Source organism: Morone saxatilis, unplaced genomic scaffold (assembly GCF_004916995.1).
Source record: "Morone saxatilis isolate NCDOM2014 unplaced genomic scaffold, NCSU_SB_2.0 Contig24, whole genome shotgun sequence".
Taxonomy (NCBI): Eukaryota; Metazoa; Chordata; class Actinopteri; family Moronidae; genus Morone; species Morone saxatilis.
In genome coordinates this window covers 7761445-7771190 of record NW_023339807.1, presented here as the reverse complement: position 1 = coordinate 7771190, position 9746 = coordinate 7761445, and the positions used below count along the sequence as shown (strand labels likewise).

Below are 9746 nucleotides of genomic sequence, written 5' to 3'. Positions count from 1 at the left end.
CTGTCATTCGCCTCCTCTCCTCTGTCAAAGCTACAGTACAGTGGTACAGTTTTATGCTGTGTCTGCTACTCTTCTCATATCCTGCTGTCTATACAAACACCTGCACATGTGAATAACTGCAATATATTTTAAGAACTGCTATTGTTGTACAAGTAGGGACCTTTTATTTCACAGCTGTGTACATCCTTCCCTACTGTAGGGTTTATTTCCTTAAACTGGCGACGGTTAAGTGCAGAGTGCTGAGTCACTCCAGAGTTCCTTCTCTCTTACACACATCCTGGACAGTGTGGCTGGTTGATAAGTCAGCTACAGAGCATAATCCACCACACTACCACTGAGAGGAAATCTTGTGCTCTTCTAGAAAAAACTAGTCATAACCAACTCAAGAGGAATGAATGACTCAAGGCTGTATGTAAATGAGTGTCGTACTGACTAAGTGGCAGTGATTACTCACTACCTGCAGGTTGCACTAAACTAATCTGTGTTGATTTTGAACCAGCCTGGGTGTGACCGACACGAATTTCAGAAAACAGCCACTTCTTACAGCAAGCACAGAATCACTGGCTATTAGTTAACTCCTTGCTCCAGAAAGGGGCAACTTAACATGTTGCTCACACAGTCACTCACATTTAAATTTCAGACATTTGGTTGAGACCCTGATGTGCAACATCTAGAGCAGAATGAATATCAGTGTAATTATGAGCTACGTCACAGGCTAATACGTTCTGTGCCTCAAATGCAAAGAATCCCCTCCCTGTGAGGAATAATATAAGTCAGAACAGTCACATCTTTGGCCAATACGAGCCTGTGATGATGCACTAGTGTACATTTAACCACTGAATAATGTGGTGATGAAACTAGCTCATTTTACGTTGAGATCTTGTCGCAGTCACTATCATTTAAAATATATTAGACCTACTCAAAGCAAAGTTTTATATGTTGGGAGTAAATAATCTAGAGGGAGGTTATTATCATAAATAATTTTAAAATACTGCAAAACTAGAATTATCTACTGATGCTAATTTCCTTCACAAAGTCTGATCACAGGCCCTGATGTTTGTCCCTGGTAAGAGTACAGTGTGAATAACCCTTTTCAAGTTGACAAGGAGTTTGAGAATAAAGACGAGCAGCTGGTCAGCATCACCACAGCAGCTCTGGGCCTGCTGTGACCTTCCTCAGCTGGAGTGATGACCTTCAGCAGTGAGACGAGGTCAGACATGGCTGCATGTACCACACCTACATGAGCTGTAACTGAGAGCAAATCTTGACTACCACAATTAATAGTATAGTTTTATGTACTGTATTATTGATACACTTTTAATGTATAATATTGAATACTATAATAGATAGACATGAGGATTGCCATTTTATTGCACTGTGGGTTTTTTTATATCCATCCATTCTCCTGTTAGTTATTAATCCCCCTCACTGTACATGTCTGACTTGTCCCGCTATTTAATTTGACTAATTCCACTTATAGACCGTGTTCTAGGTTAATAAAAAGAGATGAACTTGCTTTCAATAATGCAGGCCTCTTTGCAAACCGCATCAACAGGTCTGTCGAGTCAAACTGCGGCAGAATAATGCGACACTACTCTTCCTCTCTGCCCTTCAAAAGCATCGCAGGAAGACTTTGAGCACATAACCTTTCGTGTTTCGACATGAAACCAAGCCAAGGTCGTTCATTTGTCCCGTTCCGCGTCTTGCATCACTATGAGCTCTGCTTCCCGTCATTGCGAGAGTACATTCATCTCTGAAATGAACGACGACAGACTTCATCACGACGACCAGGGGAGGCACGTAGCTTCACCTCCGTTCACGTAGACTCACTCACCCCGTACACCGGCGTCATTGCAGCTCACTAATCTTGTGCAAAGGCAGTATTACGATCGGGTTTTAACTCCAGCACCTTTCAACATGGGCTGCTTCTAAGTATTCTGTTGTGATAAACGCGGTAATATATATTTTTCTGTTGGGTTATATAACATGGAGACTAATCCACTTCCGCAAAGATGCAGCAATGGGAGCTGCCAATGTCACGTTACCCGACGGCTCAGAGAGACACTTCAGCTACAGATCAATGGATTATACACAACTACTGGACCACAATGAATATATACTGACTTTATGTGCGCTATTCCTTGTCATTTTAGCTCCTTTATGTGTTTCTAGCTTCCGTGGATGTCAGTGAAAGTTAAATGATGCAACGAAAGGACTCGATCAGAGCCATTACACAACGAGCAGCCTTTCTCCAGAGTGCAAGGCCACGGCCGCATCCCCTCCCACCCTCGCCTTCTCTTCCTCTACCATTACAGCGTGCATCCTGCGAGAGAGGCTGCTTCAGACACCCAAAGGCTCACTGAGCTTGGAGCTATCCCTGTCTCTCATCCTGTCGACTCGTTATCTGATTCATTTAAAGCTGGTATAGTGAATTAACGCTAACTCCTAGGGTGGGCTCTGGCTTCCGCAAGTCGTTTGCGACTTTTAGTAACGCCAGTCTCAGGGAAATGTGCTCATTTAACAGCACAGGATGAACAGTTGTTATTTAAAGGCGCATGAAGTTAGCTAACGTTATAGTAAACCAAGCTGATGTATGGCAGACCGACATCTGTACACCCACAGATAATCTAACATTTAGAGCTGTAAATGAAGGCTGAAGCGTGTAAAATACATTTAACGCGCTACATTCATATAATATACGCACATTGTTGTACTGTGGCCGTTAAAAGTGCCTCTATATACTGAAGTTAACTCGGTCTGGAGGCTTACCTCACTGCTGATGCTTCTCGGGTCTGTGTGCGCACGGCTCTGTGCCGCCTTCCGCTTTTATACAGGACACGTGCCTCGGGGAGCCTGGTCGCCCTGGCGACGTGACGTCATGTCATCCTTTGCTGCTGGGATCCATTCGGAACGAGGGACTGGTCACGGTTCCTCAACGGCTGCCATAGTAACTAGAGGGATGTTCAACGTCTTATTCACACTAATTATACATATCACACCGAAGAGGACAGACAGGTAGACAGAGAGGTATTAAAGAGAGACAGACAGAGAGACAGAGAGGTATTAAAGAGAGACAGACACACAGAGAGCGAGAGAGAGAGAGAGACTGGCGGGAGGACAACGTGGAAGTGGTGGGGAATGATGAAGCATTTTATCCCGTTCCCACCATGTATAGAGTCACGTGCGTGTGATGCAACACTAGGGAATCGTGGACATTTGTTTATTTATTTATTTATTTATTTATTATAACACACAGAGACAGGAAACGATCAGCTGTAGATTACAGTCAGAGTAACTCAGTATTCATGTAACGGGCATGCTGGTCACTCTGCGTGTGGCAGCGCTCTATATAGTCTATACAGGCAAATGTTGTATAACCAGGCCTCCGTTGCCCACTGATCTGTAAAGGACTGCCTATGGCTGCAGTGTGTGTGTGTGTGCGCCTATATGGATAGATGCAGCCCTGTTATGTAAGAAGTCATGAAACTAACATGTCAGGTACACATGGAGACAGGCCGTTGCTAAACAGGCTTGATGAATTGTATTCTTGGATTACCACACTGTGAAATAAATTAGGCTAGATATGGAAATATGAATATATTTTAATTAGAGCTGCGTTGAATTGTTCTAGTTTTTTCCTATTCTATCCCATGCATCTCCTGTTCCCTCTCCTCCCCTCTCTCCTCTCCTCTCTCCTCCCCTCTCTCCTCTCCTCTTTCCTCTCCTCTCCTCCTCCCCTCTCCTCATGTCACAGCACGTGTCAGACCGAGGCTACGTGAGGGAGGATGCGTACAGTAGTGTAACATGGGAAATCCCTGCAGTGCAGCAAGTAGGAAGAAACGCTGGTTGACCAACATCATTTGCACATCCCCTCTTGGATTTCGTCATCTCTGACGTTTGATTTCCGCATTTTTTTTAGACAGATTAGATTGTATCTTTTAGAAAGATGGTTCCGCTCACAGTGGTCCCAAATGTAAACGGGAGCTTGGAACTGTGTGTAACTTTGAGAGCAACAACAAGCCTTAGTCAAATACTATGAAGCCTATGTGCACACATACTTGGCCAATAGGGCTGATTGTGATATATTTTAGCACCGCCGTGGGACCCACTCAGGACCAGACATGGCGCTATGGCGCCATCTACTGGACAAACCACCAGATTGAACGCCAAGGTTGCCGTGCAATCTTCCTGTTTATGTTAAATGACAAATCAAGATAAATGAGAGCTAAACTGTTGCCCAGAGTTGTTTTAAAGCCCTGTGTGCTTTTGCCTTTTACACCAAGACTCTTTGACCCCATTATGTTGACAGTCTAGTCTAGTGTAGTTTGGACAATGAACTGCACACAGGAGCCACTGTTTATTTTCAGTCTTGTGTTTGTGGTGCTCACTGCAGTGGAAACACTTTATTTTATCCATAAAAAGATCTGGAAAGTGATTGTGACAGATTGGCACAGACAGTAAGTTGTTATGAAGGCAGTTCGGGCAGTAAACACTGAACCTATCATTTAGTTTGGTCTGACCTCGCACTGGGTCGCACCACTACGAAAGGCTTTGTTGTAATACTAAACAGCTCTGTACAAGGTGAGGGAGGTGAAAGGGCCACTGATGCAACAAACAGTGCAGAGATGTGTGGAAAGGCAATGGGGCATGAACAGTTGGTGAGTACCACACTGTAAATGTGAGACTGGATCCAATGCCTGGAGGCACTGGTGTACAGTATGCTCAGGGTGCTATTAACAGTATTAACAGTTACATTGTCCATTGTCTTTAGCCTTTGATTAACCATTTGCTGTTGAGCCAAACATATACTTAGTAACAATTTTCCTTGTTTAAAGTAAAGCAGTTTCATAGGAAGTTGAAATTCAAAAGGCATCTATTGCATCACTCTAGACAGGCCTAAGTATGATAGCAGGGTGTTGGTGTTTTTTTAAAGATATTTCATGGTCCACAGTCTATCCAGCTTTTTTTCATGATATTCCCTATTTTTGTCTGGTCCCTAAACCTTACTTTAAAATGACAACATACTCACTGGCACTGTGGCATGGTACAGTAGGATGAAATAGAATAGTGATTTACCTCTAGGTCATTTAATTACACTTCCCATACAATTTTGTTCTTTGTGCAACAGGGGGCGACCTTGCCTTTACAATAACACAGTTATACGACGCATCAATTGAGGGTCAGTGTTGGTGTTTATTCACTCACAGTTAAATCTAATATGTTAATTGTGTTTCATGTGATTAAGTACAAAGTGGAATTCATAAAAGCTGCCATAAAAGACAACGAGTCAAAAAAACACATAACAGATAACAATATATCAGCTTTTTCACAACCGTACACACTTTTAATTTAAGACAGACCCTTTTAATCCACCCTGCATACTTCAAACTCCTGTGGGTCATCCATACAACTCTACATGTTACATGTCATGCCATAGCAGCAACCTTAATCTTTAAATTGCTGTGTGTCCATTAAGCTCTGCAGTAGGAATATGTTAAAAGACGATCTACCTTGACAAAACAGACACTATTTTATTTATTTATTCTATTTATGAAACCATTCTGCCAACATTTAGCTGTTTGCAGACAATGTTTGGTTTATTTATTCAGCAAAACCTTATATTCTGTGGCTTTGTTTTCCATTCATAACTTTTCTTGGGTATGTTTCATTATTTCATTCCTCCACACACCGTATATGTCCGGGAGCGGAAAGCACCTGTGTAGCAGAACAAAGTATTTATTGATATTGAAACTTCCTTATATAAACTGTCAGCTGAAAGCAGCCACTAGCCAAATGACAAATCTTTCATATACACCTCCTACCACTACTTAACAGGAAATTTAGGTCTGAGCAGAGGTGTGTGGGGGTGTGTGCAGATGTGAACATATGAGAATTCAGGCGTTCCTTCATACACAACATTGGAAAAACAAACCATTTGTCATTATAATTCAAACTTTTGAAATAATTTCCACATGTTCCAGTTATGTCAAGGTTTTAATAGCCAGAGCATTATGCCTAATATTCACGTTTACATTACTGCATACATATATGATTATATCTCGTATAGTTTTTCTTCACATTCTCAGCCCACTGAAAGTGATTTAAGACAACCCTAATGCTCTGAGCTTGAACAGTTCAACACACTGAGCCCATGGTACCATTAAAACAACCTCCTGACCCCCTCAGGCAGAGAGCTGGCCCTCTCTGATAATATTTTCATAGGCTGTGAATTATAAGTGTTTAAAGGGGCACTAATCGCAGAGTTACACTCATGCCAAGAGCTGCTTAGCATCAGTAAACCACAAAGTCTGGATAGAGAGCCTAAAGGGCCAGGTTTTAGCCAAAGTTAAAACATTCATTACAACAATTATTTTTTTATGATGTATCTGCCTTTTAAGAATGTATATAGTGGAAAATAAAAGGAGAGATGGGGAGGATAGGGGATGAAATACAGCAAAGCCATCTTTAGTCAGATTTAAACCCTTGACACCACTCATACACAGCATGTGCCTGGGGCTGCAGCACTTCCAGAGTTTCACAAAGCTTCTGGCAAAGCCTGAAAATGGTGGAATACAGCGGTTGCCAAAAGGTGAGACAGCTTGAAGGTAAGGATCCTGGGCTAAATCATGGGGCTGAATAGATCTACTGGGGGAGGTGAATGATTCTCCCTTCTGAACAGGTACCATAGAGATTTTCTTGAAGACAGTGTTTTACCTCCAGGGTATGGAAGTTATAAATGTATCTGAATAAGCAATTTAGGAAGACGAAGAAGGCAGTTCATCTTTAGCTTTTTACCAGGCTTGAGGTAGCAGGAAAAGGCAAAACTGTGTGAAATTGTTTGGTTGATTTTTTTCCCAAAGCCTTCATTGGCTTATAATTTGGCCACTTGGGGGCAGAAGAAACAAGCTGTAAACACAACAGTGACATATCATCAACAAGATAATATAGGGTACGTGTTAACAAACATTCAGTAACAGATAGGGAGCAACATTAGCACTCATTTGCAGTAGGGAGATTAAGACACCAACCATGAACTGCAACATCCCCGGTTCAGTTTTAAATGCCCAAATAAAACCGAGATATAAGAATATAATGCACTTTGTTGTGTGCTAATGTGTCCTAATTGCCACTGACAGTGATTTAGTGTTTTGTCTTTTTATTTAGGAGGATCTACTGGCAGAGATTTAATTTTTTCCGTAATGAGTCATTTTTATCTACAGAGGGAGCGGCTCCTCTTCTAAAGAGTCCACCATACTGAACCGCCAGGTTTCTACAGTAGCCCAGAACAGACAACCAAACACTGGCTGTAGAGAGGGCCTTACATGTTTTCCACTTTATTGATACGAGCTGATGGCTGAAAAGAAGAGCATATATAGAATAGTTAACTTCAGGTTGAATTATATATAGCCTACTTACAGCAAATATCATGTCAGCTTCAATCAAATTTAAAGGATTGTATAATCCCACATCACAGTACATTTTACTGTAGCTTTAGCTGTACCAAATGTTCAAACTCAGCTTGGAAAACCTGATCAAATTACTTGAAATTTAAATCTCTTATTCCTTATGAACACAAAAACATTATATGTCCCTCCTTTGATCATAATTATTCAAATTAAATGTATGTTGCAGTTGATAAGACTGTATTTAGTATAGTAGTTAATAAAGTACAAATCTTATATCTTATCTTATCTCTTATGTGACACGTATATAGTAGCAACATGTATTATTTATTTATTATTATTATTATTTTTCTATCTTTTAAGTACAGTGATGCCCTTTTATCCCCAAATAGTGTTCAGTGTTCGGTATTTGGGTCCGGACTGGTTTAGAAATCACATGTGCCCTTTCGCCCCTCTTGTTCTCACCCCTCTCTCTAATACTTAAGTTCATGAAATGCTTTCTAGTAGTGTGGAGGCACCGTTATAATGACACAGTGAGCTGAGAGACAGATCCATCAATCTGTCCATCCACCTTCTCTACCTACCTGCGTCTCTACTGTATATATCTCTTCCACTTCCTCTTCAGCCGCTCCCATTCTGCTGTGTTTTCTTTGGCCTGGCACTGAGGGACTGGAAGTGTCACCTCATCACAGCAGAATTTTGTTTCCCTTGGAGGTTGCAGTAGGATGTCTGTTAATCTGATCTGAAATCCTCAACCTGGATTTGGCAGCTTCCTACAAACACTGTTGGCTCTGAAACAACTCTATGAAGTCCTTCTTACAGCGTTGTCTATCTGAGAGATAGACTGCCTGCAATAACTCTACAATCAGCCACAGCGATGTGTGGGACTGTGCCAATTTTTAACCTTTCCTTACTTTGGCTGGCGTTTCTGTGGAAGCAAACAAAGTATTGTGCAATAAACTGCTCTCAAATTCCACTGAGCTGCCACGATGTATTTGATATTCTGGTAAGTCTGAAAAAAAAAAAAAAAAAAAACTTGAATGGGCAATTTATCAGTCTTATATATAGTGGGCAAAGAATGTTCATCCTGAAGAGGAATTAAGCTGCATGACAGGAACTGGTTGGACACAGGTATAAGAATTCTAATCTCCGCTGTCAAAACCACAATATAAACGTGAGCCAACAATTCGACTGTTCAGATTTATTACAAAATACTAAATGTTGGAGCTGAAATATATCTACTTTTGCTGTCAATATTTTATTTTACTTCTTTTGGTTTATTTTGAATTAGATTTGTAAGAACGTTGTACCAAGAGATTATAGTAGTGATTTAAACTGATGTGAGCTGAGCTGAAATTAAAGGGCAGCTCTACCGATTTTACTCTATTACTATACTATTAAAGACTGTTTTCAGATCTTGGGGAGTACTACTAGCCTACATAGTTATGTGAAAAAAAGTCTAAAATATCAAGTACTTGAGTCAGTGTCAGTCGGGACTGAAGACTAAAAGTTTGAAAAAAAATAATCTGGGGTGTGGAGTTAGAAATAAGTGACCAGACCTCGAGCCTGCTCCGCATTTCTGCTTGAGGCCAGCAGCTCAAAGCTACATTTGCTGCTACTAGCATAAGATGCCCAAGTCTCTGATGTTAATGTTCTTTGATAATTTTGACTAAGTCAGGTAAGGTCAGCAGTTTCACCTCCTTGTAGACGGCAATGAAGATTCATCTAGCATATGTGTTTGCATATAGGTAAAGTGTGTCTGTATGTGTGTGTGTGTGTGTGTGTGTGTGTGCTATGTGGTGCATTTTAGTGCCTGTTCAACATCTAACTAGTTTTCCAGGTGGGGATGTGATGTGCATATACAAACTTTATGTTTAGTGTTTTTTTCTAAGTATGTTCAACCACTTGTTGCGGTTTGAATTCAGCACAGGAGCAAAAGTTCAGTCATCTAGCGGTTTGGGTGGATGTCAAGGTTAAGATTTAAAGAATGAAGCAAGTTGATGGAATGTCCTCACAAATGTGTGTGTGTGTGAGAGAGAGAGAAATATGATGAGTTTGTGTGTGTGTGTAAGACGTGGTATGGCAAAGTTAAGATGACATTCTTCAGAGTACAACGTGTCTCTTCTCTCTTTTGCTCACCTTCTGTCAAAAACATCAGGTGGGTCTCTGGAGAGATGAGCAAACGTTCTTGGAGGAACAGAGAGCGAGGTAGAGAGAGGGGCAGAGAGGTAGTCAGAGAAAGAAAAAACAGAGAGAGAGTGATGAGCAAACTCTTACCAGAATAGATAATGACTCTGGCTCTGTAGAACCCCTAATTTTAAATGAAATTTAAATTAACCAGTA

At 41.1% G+C, this 9746-nt stretch overlaps 1 protein-coding gene across 1 annotated transcript in view; it reads right to left on the bottom strand.

Annotated features, from left to right (window-relative positions):
• The window catches only part of gapdhs (glyceraldehyde-3-phosphate dehydrogenase, spermatogenic), a 12618-nt gene extending 9769 nt beyond the window's left edge, over nucleotides 1–2849 (bottom strand). Inside the window, exon 1 of the mRNA XM_035672402.1 lies at nucleotides 2770–2849. The gene's annotated coding sequence lies outside the window, so the exon portion shown is untranslated. The remainder of the gene's footprint in view (nucleotides 1–2769) is intronic.
• Nucleotides 2850–9746: the final 6897 nt, after the last annotated feature.